Source organism: Oncorhynchus gorbuscha, linkage group LG20 (genome assembly GCF_021184085.1).
Source record: "Oncorhynchus gorbuscha isolate QuinsamMale2020 ecotype Even-year linkage group LG20, OgorEven_v1.0, whole genome shotgun sequence".
Lineage (NCBI taxonomy): Eukaryota > Metazoa > Chordata > Actinopteri > Salmoniformes > Salmonidae > Oncorhynchus > Oncorhynchus gorbuscha.
In genome coordinates, this window is record NC_060192.1 from 26,866,381 (window position 1) to 26,884,386 (window position 18,006).

The 18,006-nt window shown below is 48.0% G+C and overlaps 1 protein-coding gene across 2 annotated transcripts in view; it reads right to left on the reverse strand.

Annotated features, from left to right (window-relative positions):
- Nucleotides 1-5,119, reverse strand: part of LOC124006779 (serine/threonine-protein kinase PAK 3) — a 93,188-nt gene extending 88,069 nt beyond the window's left edge. The window contains exon 1 of one of the 2 annotated variants that reach the window (XM_046316927.1): nt 4,929-5,119. The gene's annotated coding sequence lies outside the window, so the exon portion shown is untranslated. The remainder of the gene's footprint in view (nt 1-4,928) is intronic. The other variant, XM_046316928.1, reaches the window with a different exon arrangement.
- Nucleotides 5,120-18,006: the final 12,887 nt, after the last annotated feature.

Genomic DNA, 18,006 nt, shown 5'->3' on the forward strand with positions numbered 1-18,006 from the left:
ACTGCCATCTTCTCTACTCTACTGTCCTCTCCTCTCCTCTACTATCCTCTACTCTACTGTCCTCTCCTTTCCTCTACTCTACTATCCTCTCCTCTACTATCCTCTCCTCTACCATCCTCTCCTCTACTGTCTTCTCTCCTTTCATCTCCTCTACTGCCCTCTTCTCTACTCTACTGTTCTCTCTTTTCCTCTACTATCCACTCCTCTACTATCTTCTCTCCTCTCCTCTACTGTCCTCTTCTCTACTCTACTGTCCTCTTCTCTACTCTACTGTCCTCTCCTCTCCTCTACTGTCTTCTCTCCTCTACTGCCATATTCTCTACTCTACTGTCCTCTCCTCTCCTCTCCTCTACTGTCCTCTACTCTCCTCTACTCTACTATCCTCTACTGTCCTCTCCTCTCCTCTACTATCCTCTCCTCTCCTCTACTGCCCTCTTCTCTGTCCTCTCCTTTCCTCTACTATCATCTACTCTACTGTCTTCTCTCCTCTCCTCTACTGCCATCTTCTCTACTCTACTGTCCTCTCCTCTCCTCTCCTCTACTATCCTCTACTCTACTGTCCTCTCCTCTCCTCTCCTCTACTCTACTCTACTATCCTCTACTGTCCTCTCCTCTCCTCTACTATCCTCTCCTCTCCTCTACTGCCCTCTTCTCTACTCTGTCCTCTCCTTTCCTCTACTATCATCTACTCTACTGTCTTCTCTCCTCTACTGCCCTCTTCTCTACTGCCCTATTCTCTACACTACTGTCCTCTCCTCCCCTCTACTATCCTCTCCTCTACTGTCCTCTCCTCTACTGCCCTATTCTCTACACTACTGTCCTCTCCTCTCCTGTCCTCTACTATCCTCTACACTACTGTCTTCTTTCCTCTCCTCTACTGCCCTCTCCTCTCCTCTACTGCCCTCTCCTTTCCTCTACTGCCCTCTCCTCTCCTCTACTATCATCTCCTCTACTATCCTCTCCTCTACTGTCCTCTACTCTACTGTCCTCTACTGCCCTCTTCTCTTCTCTACTCTACTGTCCTCTCCTCTCCTCTACTGCCCTCTCCTTTCCTCTACTGCCCTCTCCTCTCCTCTACTATCCTCTCCTCTACTGTCCTCTACTCTACTGTCCTCTACTCTACTGTCCTCTACTGCCCTCTTCTCTACTCTACTGTCCTCTCCTCTCCTCTACTATCCTCTCCTCTACTGCCCTCTTCTCTACTCTACTGTCCTCTCCTCTACTGTCCTCTCATCAACTATCCTTTCCTTTCATCTCTCCTCTCCTCTACTGTCCTCTCCTCTACTGTCCTCTCCTACCTTATCTCTTTTCTCCTCTACTGTCCTCTCTCCTCTCCTGTCCACTCCTCTCCTCTACTGTCCTAATTTTTGTCCTTTCCTTTCCTATCATATCATGTCCTCTCCTCCACTGGCCTCTCTCCTCTCCTCTACTGTCCTCTCTCCTCTCCTCTCCTATCCTCTCCTATACTGTCCTCTCTCCTCTCCTCTACTGTCCTCTCTCCTCTCCTATCCTCTCCTCTACTGTCCTCTCTCCTCTCCTCTCCTCTACTGTCCTCTCCTCTCCTCTATTGTCTTTCTGCTCTACTGTTGTCTCCTTTCTCCTCTCTTCTCCTCTACTGTCCTCTCCTCTCTCGTCTACTGTCCTATATTCTCCTCTACTGCCCCCTCTCCTCTCCTGTCCTCTCTTCTCTCCTCTACTGTCCTCTCCTCTCTCCTCTACTGTCCTCTCCTCTCTCCTCTACTGTCCTCTCTCCTCCACGGTCCTCTCTCCTCTACTGTCCTCTATTCTCCTCCACTCTCAACTCATCTACTGTCCTCTCTTCTCTCCTGTCCTCTCCTCTACTGTCCTCTCTCCTCCACTGTCCTCTCTCGTCTCCTCTACTGTCCTCTCATCTACTCTACCGCCCTCTCTCCTCTCCTCTACTGTCCTCTCTCTCATACTGTTCTCTCGCCTCTCCTGTCGTCTCCTCTCCTTTAATGTCTTCTCTCCTCTCCTCTCTCTTATCCCCTACAGTCCTCTCTTATCCCCTACAGTCCTCTCTCCTCCTCTACTGTACCCTCTCCTCTCCTCGGTCTGGCAATCCATCCATTTCCTTATCGAGCCCCCCTCTACACGGCCTCCCTCCTGTGGGGATAAGCCTGTGCAGCTCCCCTCTCAGTTCTAGCCATCAATTATGACGCCCCCACCTCACACTCACTGTCACACACACGCACACACCCTCATCACTGTTTGGATGAGGAAAGTGCTGGTCTTGATTATCCAGATCTACACCAGTCCAACAGAAAATGATTAGCCATGGCTTCAGGACTAGGGTGGAATATAAAGCACTGACTTACTAGATAGAGCCTGTGGGTCTTAACAGGCAACTATAATCAGTCAGAACATAGGGTACAAATCCATGAATATATTGCCTACAAGTATTGTATGGTAATCAAGGGTTCAGCGTAGCTCATTTTTTCACACTCACAGCCCTTTAACCTTGAGTTCTTTTCAATAATGCCCATTATAGTCAGGCAGGTGGGAGTAAAACCCTAATCTCATACGTCTATGTGGATGAGCAGAGAGAGAGAGTTGGTGCATCCATAGACAATGCATGTGTCCTATAAGGCCCAGTGTTCCAGACTGCCAACACAGTGAACGATGTGACAGAGCCAACTTCTGATCTTGGATCAGACACTGTGACTCCAGACAGACAAGAAACACACATCTTCTCTGAAGGACTATTACACACAGCATCTCTTCCTGTCTTTCCTCCCTCTGCTACATGTCAAAAACACTGTCTGTCTGTCTGTCACCCAGCAACAACCTGAGGACCGTCATGATTTAACAGGTCTTCAATTCCACTAGACTAGATAATACTGTCAATAAACTGCTGTTATAATCACAATGTTTCTATGGCTCTACGTTGACAGATTAAAATAAAATAGAAAGGAATTAGAATGGGGAGCTGGATCTATGTTTATATGCAATGAGAGGCCTTGCACCTTTCACACACACAGGATCCTCTCAATAGCTAAAGTGGTTCCTAATTTTATGGGCCATGCTGATAGAACATTTCAACAATGAGGAAATGTAAGGTCTAGAGGCTGTTTTAGTTCTGTGTCCTCGTTGTGAGTGAAGAGTCGAGAGAGATGGAGCAGGTGTTGGGCTAGATGGGTGGATATTAATAGATATAACACTCCTGATGTCTGTATCAACACCACAGCTCAACACACACACGCACACACACCACATCCCACACACACAGGGAACAGCACCTTCCTCCACTCTATCACTCCTCCTCCATTCCCACATCCTCCTCTTCCCAGCTCCGCCATCACCCAGACACCGTCCCAGCATTCTTCTCCTACATGGAACAGGTTTCCCAGAAGGCTGTGCGTCACACAAACATGGGGATGACTGTGCTACTAGGAAGAGGTGGAATCTCTCACTCGTCCTCTCAGCCCTACTCTATCCTGCTCTGACGCCAGTGTGTAAATGAACAGTAGCCCAGTGTGATGGATAGAATGGTTGGATGACTGACCGACCCAATACCCCTCCCTCAGTGAGGCTGAGGCAGGATAACTCAGCTCCCACAGAAGCAGCCCCCACCCACACTCCCTCCCCGCCCCCATCCCCATCTCAGTCAGGTGACCAGACGCTGTATATCTCCCAGCTGGCAGGACGGCCATGAAAGCGCTCCACACATCCATGTTTAAACCAGGAGACAGACCGAGCCACTGCTCTCTGTGTCTGAATGTGGAGAGAGAAACCACATCTATAATTGATTTAAAAACCTCCCTAAATAAAGTGGGTCCAGAAGCAGCATCCCATTGATAAAAGGGCTGTCCCTGTGCACATAATAACCATCTATCACTCCCCATCTATCCCCAGCATCTACACCCCAGATCCATCACTCCCCATCCATCCCCAGCATCTACACCCCATATCCATCCTCAGTATCTACACCCCAGATCCATCCATCCCCAGTATCTACACCCCAGATCCATCCATCCCCAGTATCTACACCCCAGATCCATCCATCCCCAGCATCTACACCCCAGATCCATCCATCCCCAGCATCTACACCCCAGATCCATCCATCCCCAGCATCTACACCCCAGATCCATCCATCCCCAGTATCTACACCCCAGATCCATCCATCCCCAGCATCTACACCCCAGATCCATCCATCCCCAGCATCTACACCCCAGATCCATCCATCCCCAGCATCTACACCCCATATCCATCCATCCCCATCCATCCCCAGCATCTACACCCCAGATCCATCCATCCCCAGTATCTACACCCCAGATCCATCCATCCCCAGTATCTACACCCCAGATCCATCCATCCCCAGTATCTACACCCCAGATCCATCCATCCCCAGTATCTACACCCCAGATCCATCCATCCCCAGTATATACACCCCAGATCCATCCATCCCCAGTATCTACACCCCAGATCCATCCGCCATCCGTCTCACACCTCACCACCCAAAATAGCATTGCCTCTTTTTGTTACTGTGTTACCACTGCAGCTGCTGCTCTGCTACAGGGCTGGCTCGCGCCCACACGCACATACACACATACACACACGGCCCTGACAAACGCCGACGATTCAGACTCTCACATCAACAAAGATGCTTTTTGTGAAACACAGGGGGTCCATAAAATCCAGGGACGGATGGAGGGGACGGGGGTTGATAACATTGAGCTAGCCAGTAACGACATTTAAAACCAATCCACTGATGCAGGCATCCAATCTCTCTCTCTCTCTCCCTCTCACAGTGATAGGTAGATCAACACAGCTGCCGCCCCCCCCCCCCCCTTCTCTCCAGCAGGGCAGAATGCAGGGAGGAAGAGAAAGAAGGCTACAAAGCACCCCCCACAGAACCCCCCTCCCTCTGCCATCCACATCCTCTATTGCAAACACAGACAAGGGATTACCTGAAATATGTCTTGACATTCTCTTGTTCGGTGTGTCGACTTTGGAACCAGTGTTCTGGTAGGTTCATCCTCAAATATACAGTCCTATTGACAGTTTACGTGCAGGACTGCCATTCTCTTGTCAGACCGGTTCCTGACCCCAAACTCAGTCTTGTTTGGCAGGCTGAATTCTTCACTGGCTGCTTACTGTTTCCTAGCCCATGATGTCATCCGCCCTGCTCAGCCCATTGGCTGGGAGGGTACATGTTAATGAAGGCAGCAGCTCTGGGGGAGGAGGCAGAGAGGGAGAGAGGCAGACAGAGTTGTTCTTTAGTTTGACAGACCAAACCAGCTCAGCGAGAGAGAGGAGGAAGGTTGGATTATATTTCCATATCTTTTTTTCTAACACTCTCATGTCTGAATGGCTCAAATATTTTCCTCTTTCTTATTTTTGCTAGTTTTTACTTTAATCTGTCTATTACACTTAAAATGTTAAAATGCTATCAAGGCGTAACAGAAACATAATATGCAGTTACAGTACCTACATACATCTACCTTTCTCATGACACGAATTAGACCTTCATTGATTAACACTCAGTTGGTAATAGTTCCACAATATCAGGTTACATTTCAAATGGTCTCAATATCATGCTGCATAAATGTGTTGACTGTTTGTTTTACAGTTCCTGGTCCCTGCCAGTCTTGTGGTGGAATATAACCATAGTGGACTGTAGTTGTCCCCCAGACGGAGGTACATATGCAGGATCTTAATTTGATCACCCTGTTGCAGGAGAACTTTCTTGCAATGCAGGAAATGTCAAATGTGTAATGTATTTAAGGTTGAAAAAGGCTTCTGTAGTTTGTCATTTCCACTTAGATATTTCAGACTTGATTTCCCTTACGAAAAATCTATAAACCACTATAAAAATGTCCATATTTATAATCAATAATAATTCACATTTCAAGTCACTGCAGGATTATTTTCCTGCTGTAGCAAACTGGCTCAAATTAAGATCCTACATCTATAGGTACAACTAGAAATGAAGGAATCACCAACAAAGTGTCTTAATAGGGCGTTGGGCCACCACCAGAACAGCTTCAATGTGTCTTCGCATAGATTCTACAAGTGTCTGGAACTCTATTGGAGGGATGCGACATCATTCTTCCATGAGAAATTCCATCATTTGGTGTTTTGTTGATGGTGGTGGAAGCTTAACTAGACTCTGATGGATGGATGCCATTTAGCAAAATCACATTAGTGGAAACCAACACTGTTCTCAGGGCAGGCGTGGTTGTAGCTAGATATTTTTGAGTCCCGTTAGGGATCATTTTGGCATTTTAGCTAACCCTAACCCTAAAATGTTTCCTAACCTTAACCTACGTCTCCTAACCTGCCAAGTTATTCTCTTAACCTGCTGCGTAAGTTCTCCTAACATGCTACGAAAAGTCACTTCTGCTAGTCAAAACCATCAAACCTGCCCTGGGAGGTGTGTGAGTATCCTTGGATGTGACACAGTTGCTATTTATCCCTCTCTGGCTTCCTGGAGGGGCGGTGACGACAAACCACAGACTCACTTAATTTGCCCTAATTTTCCTATGATGTCATCTTTTTCCCCTTGCTCACCTGTGATTGGCTGGCTGTCTCAGCATCTGCTCAGATCTCAAGGCTAGTTTTTCTGCCTGAGGTGGAGACCCATCTGAGGCATTCTGAATTATGGCTGGTTGTCGTGACAACCCATGTAATGTTGATTACAAGTTGGAGAATATGAACCTGTTCTTTGACAGTGTTCACTTAAATGTTCACTCAAATGTTCACTCAAATGTTCACTCAAATGTTCACTCAAATGGAGGACAGAGCCATGGAGGGGCACCTCTCCACCTTCTGATCCTTGCGGAAACCCCCACTAGTGGGACATAATAGAACATATTTAGAGGATCGTCTTATCATTTACACTCATTATTGTGGACGTGAAGGAGAAATTATGATTTTGTCAAAATATTTTAATATCAGAATCCCAGAAATGTTGAGATGTCTCATAAGAATGAAGAATAATGATTCTAGAAAACAAAAACACTGCATGGTAAAATAGGCTGAGGTTTATATTTGACTTCACAATATGATGTCACATATAGGTTGCAGCGGGATAGATCCATACCTATATCCAGGACTTACCAAAAGGGACTCTAAATATATTGAGAAGAGCATTTATTTTCAAAGTCTGCTTCGTTTCTAAGGCCTTGGTGATTGATTTTTGTCGATAATTAAGGCAAATAGCTGAGAGCTTTCTATGGAGAATGAGCCCATTCATCCTACTAACACTGAGATACACAAACACAGGCAAAACCCTGGTGACATCATTTTCAACTCTTATATCCTGGTTATGTTATTGCCTAATACTAAACTAGCTGACTAGGTTCTGTTAAACAATGAGCTGTTTAGAAAGGCTAAAGAGAGAGCTGATGAACCCTGAGAGAATCTGAGGATACCAGAACCCATGTTTGATTTATATTTGACAGTACCATGCAGTCATTTCTTTTAGTGCACTGAGGCAGAGAGATGAAGGGGGTTTAGTCTGTCCCCCTACAGTCTCAATGAAGGCTATTTTAAACTAAAAGCAGAAGTCAGGAAGAAGAACAACCTATCAAACTAAACTGAAACTTCATTTACATACACTAACAGCAGGAAATAAAACACTCTGGCTCTCAACTACCAGGCATTGTACATGTTTTGTTGATACTTACTGTATACTGTGGGGACAACGGTTATTAATGAAAATCGTACAGCCACTGTGAATTATAATAATAACACAGACATTATAACTCCTAGAGAAACTGCGAGAGACAGCAAAAATACTTTCATTATGGTATATGCAGGACAAGCCCCACTCAGTTGATTGTGCCTGAAACCAAAGTAATTATACTCTCATTGATCCAATTCGTAAGATCTCATCACTCTCTCTCCTCATAGTCACCTCCTATAGCTAGATGTAACCAAACCCAGCACTGAGCCTGTGGTAAAGACAGACAGACAGACAGACAGACAGACAGACAGACAGACAGACAGACAGACAGACAGACAGACAGACAGACAGACAGACAGACAGACAGACAGACAGACAGACAGACAGACAGACAGACAGACAGACAGACAGACAGACAGACAGACAGACAGACAGACAGACAGACAGACAGACAGACAGACAGACAGACAGACAGACAGGCCTGCCTGCCTGCCTGCCTGCCTGCCTGCCTGCCTGCCTGCCTGCCTGCCTGCCTGCCTGCCTGCCTGCCTGCCTGCCTGCCTGCCTGCCTGCCTGCCTGCCTGCCTGCCTGTGATGCATTACAATGATTTTGACCAAAGTGAGATGTGACTGACTTACAGTCTAAGAGGGGGTAAGTCTATGGGGGAAACATTAGCAGTACATTGCATGAGGAGTTGGGTGCCTTTGAGAGATGGCTGGTGATGAAACAGTTACCAGCTTGATTCCATACTAAGAAGACAAAGGTACTGTATACTTCAGCTGATAGCATGGAAGCAAACAAAGAGTTTTCTATGATGAAATAAAGTTTCAAATTTGAAGTTTTAATGTCACATGCACAAGTACAGTGAAATGCCTTTCTTGTCAGCTCTAAACCCAACAATGCAGTAATCAATGTCAATGTAGTATTAAAAATAACATCATGTAGAAGAAAGAAAAAAAAGAAAGAAAAAGAACAGGAAACAGTAATAAGCTATATACAGGGACAGTTCCAGGGTCAGTAGCTATATACAGGGACAGTTCCAAGGTCAGTAGCTATATACAGGGACAGTTCCAAGGTCAGTAGCTATATACAGGGACAGTTCCAGGGTCAGTAGCTATATACAGGGACAGTTCCAGGGTCAGTAGCTATATACAGGGACAGTTCCAGGGTCAGTAGCTATATACAGGGACAGTTCCAGGGTCAGTAGCTATATACAGGGACAGTTCCAGGGTCAGTAGCTATATACAGGGACAGTTCCAGGGTCAGTAGCTATATACAGGGACAGTTCCAGGGTCAGTAGCTATATACAGGGACAGTTCCAGGGTCAGTAACTATATACAGGGACAGTTCCAGGGTCAGTAGCTATATACAGGGTCAGTTCCAGGGTCAGTAGCTATATACAGGGTCAGTTCCAGGGTCAGTAGCTATATACAGGGTCAGTTCCAGGGTCAGTAGCTACATGCAATGTAAATGTGTGTGCATGTTATGTATGTGTTGGAGTGTCAGTGTGTGTGACTGTGTAAAGTCCTGTGAGCGTGCATAGAGACAAAATTATATATATAAAAAATCATTTACAATTTAAAATATGTACAGATAGTCTGCATAGCCATGTGTTAGCTATTTAGCAGTCTTGTGGCTTGGGTATAGAAGATGTTTAGGTATCAGGATAAGGTAAGACCCAGATGCAGACCATGTCGAAGAAACAATGTTTATTACAGCAACAGGGGCAACGATACAGGACGGTAGGTAGGCTCAGGGTCAGGCAGAGTGGTCAGGCAGAGTGGTCAGGCAGGCGGGCGGGCTCAGGGTCAGGCAGAGTGGTCAGGCAGAGTGGTCAGGCAGAGTGGTCAGGCAGAGTGGTCAGGCAGGCGGGTGGGCTCAGGGTCAGGCAGAGTGGTCAGGCAGGCGGGCGTGCTCAGGGTCAGGCAGAGTGGTCAGGCAGGCGGGCGGGCTCAGGGTCAGGCAGAGTGGTCAGGCAGGCGGGCGGGCTCAGGGTCAGGCAGAGTGGTCAGGCAGGCGGGCGGGCTCAGGGTCAGGCAGAGTGGTCAGGCAGGCGGGCGGGCTCAGGGTCAGGCAGAGTGGTCAGGCAGAGTGGTCAGGCAGAGTGGTCAGGCAGGCGGGCGTGCTCAGGGTCAGGCAGAGTGGTCAGGCAGGCGGGCGGGCTCAGGGTCAGGCAGAGTGGTCAGGCAGGCGGGCGGGCTCAGGGTCAGGCAGAGTGGTCAGGCAGGCGGGCGGGCTCAGGGTCAGGCAGAGTGGTCAGGCAGGCGGGCGGGCTCAGGGTCAGGCAGAGTGGTCAGGCAGAGTGGTCAGGCAGAGTGGTCAGGCAGAGTGGTCAGGCAGAGTGGTCAGGCAGGCGGGCGGGCTCAGGGTCAGGCAGAGTGGTCAGGCAGGCGGGCGGGCTCAGGGTCAGGCAGAGTGGTCAGGCAGGCGGGTGGGCTCAGGGTCAGGACAGTCAAGGGTCAAACCCAGGAGGACGAGAAAAGAGAGACTGGGGGAAAGTAGGAGCTGATACAAAAACGCTGGTTGACTTGACAGGCAAGACGAACTGGCAACAGACAAACAGAGAACACCGGTACAAATACACAGGGGAAGATGGGCGATACCTGGAGGGGGTGGAGACAATCACAAAGACAGGTGAAACCGATCAGGGTGTGACATCAGGAGCCTGTTGGTATCAGACTTGATTGCGGAAGCAGAGAAAACAGTCTATGGCTTGGGTGACTGGAGTCTTTAACTTCTTAGAGATAGGGGGCGCTCTTTTAATTTTTGGATAAAAAACGTTCCTGTTTTAAACAAGATATTTTGTCACGATAAGATGCTCAACTATGCATGTAATTGACAGCTTTGGAAAGAAAAAATATATTATCTGTGAGTGCCCCAGAACTAATGCTACAGGTGAAACCAAGATGAAATTTCATACAGGAAATGGTCCAGATTTTGAATGCCCTGTGTTCCAATGTCTCCTTATATGGCTGTGAATGCGCCATGAACTTGAGGCTATTAATAGGATCCCGGATACGGGATTGCTCGTCGCAACAGGTTAACAGTTGTCCCGGCCCTCCTTTCACACCGTGTCAGAGTCTATCTAGAGGATAGCGAAGGAGTCAGGCGCAGGACACAGGTAAGAGTAAAACCACTGTGTTTACTCCATCCGAGAACGGAACTAAAATCCCGTTATAAAACAAATACAAAACAGGATACGAACTCCAACACACGAAAGACAATCACGCACAAAACAGAAAGGGAAACCAGAGGGTTAAATAAGGAACATAATCATGAGATGGGAACCAGGTGTGTAAAACTTTTTGAGGTCCCATGCCAAACCTTTTCAACCTCCTGAGGGGGAAGAGGCGTTGTCATGCCTTCTTCACTACTATGTGTGGACCATTTTAAGTCCTTAGTGATTTAGACCTCGAGGAACTTGAAGCTCTCATCCCACTCCACAGCAGCCCTGCTAATGTGGATGAGGGCGTGCTCGCCCTGGCAGGTCACGGACCACCTCCCTGTAGGAGGTCTCATCGTTGTCGGTGATCAGGCCTACCACCATAGTGTCGTCAGCAAACTTAATGATGGTGTTTGAGTCGTGTGTGGCCAAGCAGTCGTGTGTGTGAACTGGGAGTACAGGAGGGGTCTAAGAACACACCCCTGTGGGGCCCCTGTATTGAGGGTCAGTGCGGCAGAGGTGAAGTTGCCTATCCTCACCATCTGGGGTCAGCCCGTCAGGAAGTACAGGATCCAGTTGCAGAGGGAGGTGTTCAGTCCCAGGGTCCTAAGCTTGGTGACGAGCTTGGAGGGGACAATGGTGTTGAACGCTGAGCTGTAGTCAATGAACAGCATTCTCACATAGGTATTCCTCTTATCTAGGTGGGTGAGGGCAACGTGGAGTGGGTCTAGGGTGTCTGGGATGATGGAGTTGATGTGTGCCATAACTAGCCTCTCAAAGCACTTCATGATTACAGATGTGAGTTCTACAGGCCGGTAGTTATTGTGGCATGAAGACTTCTTGGGAAGTTCTTGGGAACAGGAATGATGGTAGTCATCTTAAACATGTTGGGATTACAGACTGGGACCAGGAGAGGTTGAAGATTATTATGAATGTGCCTGCCTGCTGATCTACGCATGTTCTGAGTATGCGCCCTGGAATACTGTCCAGCCCCGCGGCCTTGCGAGTGTTGACCTGATTAAAGACCTTACTGACGTCGGCCTCAGAGAGCAAGATCACCCAGTCCTCTGGTTCGGTGGGGGGGCCTCACAAATGGTATAGTGTTATTATTGTCGAAGCGTGCATATAATGCGTTGAGTTTGTCTGGTGGAGACGCATCGTTGGGCAGATCACGGCTTGGTCTTCCTTTGTAATCCATAATGGACTGAAGCACCTGTCACATGTGACAGGTGTCGGAGCCTGTGGAATATGATTCCACTTTATTCCTATATTGCCCTTTTGATGACTCTGGTCGTAGAGGGACTTTTTGTACTTGTTCCTGTCCTCAGCCATAGCCTCAGGGTTTTCTGCAATGGCCTTGTGTGTGGTATCCATTTTCTTTAGTTTGTATCCATTTTCTTTAGTTTAGCGCCAAACTCGGTGTTAATCCATGGCTTTGATTAGGGAAGCAGCAAAGCTTCACGGTGGGGACAACGTCGCTGACGCGTTTCCTTGTGAAGCTGGTGACGGAGGTAGAGTCTCGGAACATATTCCACTAGCAAAGCAAAGCAATCCTGTAGCATAATCTCTGATTCTGATGACCATGTCTCAACAGAGTGAGTCATAGGTACTTCCTGTTTGAGCTTCTGCTCGTAAACAGGAAACAGAGTTACAGAGTTATAATATAGAACAAGAACAATAATTTGTTTATATTACATTTACATTACATTTAAGTCATTTAGCAGACGCTCTTATCCAGAGCGACTTACAAATTGGTGCATTCACCTTATGACATCCAGTAGAACAACCACTTTACAATAGTGCATCTAAATATTTTAAGGGGGGGGGGGGTGAGAAGGATTACTTTATCCTATCCTAGGTATTCCTTAAAGAGGTGGGGTTTCAGGTGTCTCCGGAAGGTGGTGATTGACTCCGCTGTCCTGGCGTCGTGAGGGAGTTTGTTCCACCATTGGGGAGCCAGAGCAGCGAACAGTTTTGACTGAGCTGAGCGGGAACTGTACTTCCTCAGTGGTAGGGAGGCGAGCAGGCCAGAGGTGGATGAACGCAGTGCCCTTATTTGGGTGTAGGGCCTGATCAGAGCCTGGAGGTACTGAGGTGCCGTTCCCCTCACAGCTCCGTAGGCAAGCACCATGGTCTTGTAGCGGATGCGAGCTTCAACTGGAAGCCAGTGGAGAGAGCGGAGGAGCGGGGTGACGTGAGAGAACTTGGGAAGGTTGAACACTAGACGGGCTGCGGCGTTCTGGATGAGTTGTAGGGGTTTAATGGCACAGGCAGGGAGCCCAGCCAACAGCGAGTTGCAGTAATCCAGACGGGAGATGACAAGTGCCTGGATTAGGACCTGCGCCGCTTCCTGTGTGAGGCAGGGTCGTACTCTGCGGATGTTGTAGAGCATGAACCTACAGGAACGGGCCACCGCCTTGATGTTAGTTGAGAATGACAGTTTGTTGTCCAGGATCACGCCAAGGTTCTTAGCGCTCTGGGAGGAGGACACAATGGAGTTGTCAACCGTGATGGCGAGATCATGGAACGGGCAGTCCTTCCCCGGAGGAAGAGCAGCTCCGTCTTGCCGAAGTTCAGCTTGAGGTGGTGATCCATCATCCACACTGATATGTCTGCCAGACATGCAGAGATGCGATTCGCCACCTGGTCATCAGAAGGGGGAAAGGAGAAGATTAATTGTGTGTCGTCTGCATAGCAATGATAGGAGAGACCATGTGAGGTTATGACAGAGCCAAGTGACTTGGTGTATAGCGAGAATAGGAGAGGGCCTAGAACAGAGCCCTGGGGGACACCAGTGGTGAGAGCGCGTGGTGAGGAGACAGATTCTCGCCACGCCACCTGGTAGGAGCTACCTGTCAGGTAGGACGCAATCCAAGCGTGGGCCGCGCCGGAGATGCCCAACTCGGAGAGGGTGGAGAGGAGGATCTGATGGTTCACAGTATCGAAGGCAGCCGATAGGTCTAGAAGGATGAGAGCAGAGGAGAGAGAGTTAGCTTTAGCGGTGCGGAGCGCCTCCGTGATACAGAGAAGAGCAGTCTCAGTTGAATGACTAGTCTTGAAATTTTTTTCTTCTTGAAATATATTGTGCTCTGTGAAATATGTTAGCTACAAAGACAATACGTGCTAAACCTATTACCAACTCAGTATACACTGCGTACAAAATGAGGACTGTTCTTCACTCTAACAGTGAAGACATGACACATGACAGACAATATGGGCATTGCTCTAAAAGCATATTAACAACACATATCTCCCCTGGTGGTGAGCAAGACCGAGCCGCCCAAATATGCAGCATATAAAATCATACCACAAAAAAACAAATACATTCATTTTATTTATTTTTTTGTTGTGTATGGAACATACTGTAATGTTCACATCACATTCATGGGAGATGTCATGACAAAACCAATTTCCTCCTCCCATCTTTGACAATAGTGATTAAATGTGAGACTAAAGAGACTGGCCTGAACTTCAGAATGACTGCTGACCCCTCAAAGCATGGTGTGTTACAGCAGGACACACACTGGATCTAGTCCTCCGCCACGTACAGCTCTGTAATCCAAATGATTCACCATTATGAGTAAATGATTCCAATACAGGCCTGATCCAACTGATTTGCCATTATGACTCAATTATTCCAATACATCCCTGGTCCAACTGATTCGCAATTATGAGTAAATGATTCCAATATAGCCCTGATCCAACTGATTCACCATTATGACTAAATGATTCCAATACAGCGCTGATCCAACTGATTCACCATTATGACTAAATGATTCCAATACAGCCCTGATTCAACTGATTCACCATTATGAGTAAATGATTCCAATACAGCCCTGATCCAACTGATTCACCATTATGACTAAATGATTCCAATACAGCCCTGATCCAACTGATTCACCATTATGACTAAATGATTCCAATACAGCCCTATACTACGAGTCGATATTCACATAATATTAAGGAATTCCCTTCGACCACGCCCACAAATTGGGAGAAACAAACATTCTTTCCTATTGACCCCCATTGTAAAAGAGCCAACTCCGTTGTAGATTTTTTGTTATACAAAAATAACAAAATATTTTGAAAAGCTGCTGTGTCGTTCAATGTACGTAACCAGGTAAAAGATCCCGGCCTATGGTTCGCAATGGTCCCACGTAGGGAAATAGAGCCTGCGAGAAGAAGCCCTGTGCCTTCAGGCTATTCTGTGTGGAGAGTGAGAAATGTTGGGACCCGGTGTCCAAGTAGGCTACACGTTGCTATGTGTGGAAAACATTTCATCACAGGTAAGACATTTAACTTGTTTACTATAGTCTGTTTGTAACTCCACTCACTACTTGTGAGTATAGACTGATTATTTGTGTTGCTGGTCTTGGCTAGCTTGTTCCGGTTAGCTAGCTAGCAGTCACTCACGTCATATACACATATTTAGCAGATGTTATTGCTGGTGTTACGAAATGCTTGTGTTTCCAGCTCCAACTGTGCAGTAGTATCTAGCAATTCACAACAATACACACAAATCTAAAATAATATAAATATTAGGAGTGGAATACAGTAAAATACAGTATATACATATGAAATTGGTAAAACAGTATGTACACATTATTAAAGTGACCAGTGTTCCATTATTAAAGTGACCAGTGTTCCATTATTAAAGGCACTAGTGTTCCATTATTAAAGGGACGAGTGTTCAATTTGTGGCAGACGGCAGGGAGAGGTGAGGGGAGTGGCTATTGAAGGGAGAAATCTTGCAGCCCGCTGGCTCCACCCCCGAGCCTTGGCTTGAGGACCCAAGTTTTAAGATTACACCTGGAGATCGGAACAGACAATGAGAACAGATTGTGGACTGTGAAATGGTTGGTGACTTCCCCCCCTTTTCCCCAGTGTACAAAACTCCCTAATAAACTTCACATTTGCCTTCTAGTTGTGCTCCTTGTGTGTGTTCGTTTATTGAACTTGGTGATGTGGAAACCCCACACCATTGAACCTGCTACATGTGGTGGAAAATGCGGGCAGGCAAAACCAAGCTCAATAACTAAACAGACACAAAGCACAATGGAAGCTTTGGTGAAACAGCTGGTGGAGGTGAACATAGCCCAGCAGGCTATGCATCGGGAGCTGCTGGAGGAACAGCGTCGGCAGACCGCTCACCTGCGAGCTGAACTCAGCCAGCTGACAGCCGCCCAGCCGGCATGGCGGCAGGCGCAGTAGTCTCTCGTCCCAAACCCAGTAGGTTTATACTGAAGCTGACCGAGGCTGATGACATCGAGATTTACCTCCAAGCCTTCGAGAAGACAGGGGATAGAGAGAAATGACCCCATGAGCAATGGGCCAACCTGCTAACAGCCTTCCTGTCAGGCGCAGCACAGAAGACCTACCAGGATCTGACGGCTGACTGGGTCTGAAAAAGTAAATCCTGCACCGGTATGGTTACACCCTGATTAGCTGGGCACAAAGATTCCATGATTGAGCATATGATCCTACAGCGTCCCTCCGATCGCAAATCCATGATCTAATTAGGCTGGCCAAGAGCTGGCTTACTGCTGAACCACTGACGCCCACACCCATCGAGAAAGTGGTCATAGATAAATATATATGCTCTCTCTCATTAAAAGCTAAAAAGTTAGCAAGCCAAGCTAACCTGCAGAGCGCAGATCAGCTGGTGGAACTGGTGGAAGGACAACATGTGGCTTTGGAGGTCCTGCGTAGTGGACAACCACGGAAGGCGGAACCCTCCACTCGCCCAAAGGAGCGACAAAGGGTGGAGAACCACGCCATGACCCCGGCCAAGGATGGGGGGACACCAACAGCCAGCTCCCCGAGACAATTCCCCTTCCTGGACAGCAGGAAATGCTACGAGTGTGGCGAACCTGGAACAGTCCAAATCACAATGTCCCGATGCCTTCGGCCTCAGCCAGTGAGGTAGCCACCGGGCATCCCTGCGACTTACTGATAGCATGGTCCTTCCCCTGTCACCCCGGTAATAGCCAATGGAAAGGACACCACAGCACCTGTGGACCCTGGGAGTATGGTGACCCTGATCCGACCTGACGTCGGCCAGTTCCCAAACCTGGCTGACTCCATGGCCATCACATGCATACACGGTGAGACCAAGGTCTAACCTACCACATTCCTCCACCTACCGACCACAAAGGGACAACACACGGGGCCAGTGGGAGTTGTCCCGAACCTGCCTGTACCAGTCCTTATCAGAAGGGATTTCCCTATGTTCCGCCAACTGTGGACCAGTATGTCCAGAGACTTGGGGAACCGATGTAACCAGAAGGGATGAGGAAGCTGGAGAGGTGGGAGGGACACCAGAAGGAGGGATACCCAGATGTGTGGATTCCAGGAAGTGGACCCCGGGCGTCAACAGAATCCCTCTCGGAGGGTGACTCGGGTGAAGCCAGACTGGAGGGAGAGGTGGCAAGTCTGGAAGGATCCCAACTTGGCCAATGCTCTCCAACAGGTGACCATGGTGGACAGAAAGCCCAAGGAGGGGGTATGTCAAAATTATTTTTCTATAAAGAAGATGTTGTTTCAGGTCGTGAAGAAGAATGACGAATGTATGGAGTTGTTTTTGGTTCCCCGTTCCTTTGTACCATCTGTCCTGCAGTTGGCACACTCCCACCTTCTTGAGGTTCACCTAGGTGTGGAGAAGACCTTAGACATGATTAAGGCACAATTTTACTTGCTTTGGGGTGAAGGGAGCAGTGGAAGATTACTGCCGCAGTTGCCCAGAATGACAGCTTTCGTAGCCCCTTCATTCCCTTCATTCCCCTACCCATTATTTCAGTCCCTTTCAGCAGGATCACAATGGACATGGTGGGAGCTCTACCCAAGAGCAACCGAGGGCACCAATACATCCTGGTGATTCTGGATTATGCCACTAGGTACCCGGAAGCTATTCCCCTGCGAACCCTGAAGCGGATGCTAAAGAAGGTAATGGAGGCGGACTGAAAGAATTGGGATGAGCTGCTACCCTACTTCTCGATCCGAGAAGTGCCCCAAGCTTCAACAGGATTCTCTCCCTTTGAACTCTTGTCTCGGAGACGACCCCGAGGACTGTTGGATGTGGCTAAAGAAGCCTAGGAACAGCAACCGTTGCCCCACCGAACCATGGTGGAGCACGTGGAAGACATGAGAGACCGGATGACAACCCTGTGGCCCCTGGTATAGGAATACAACAGAGGG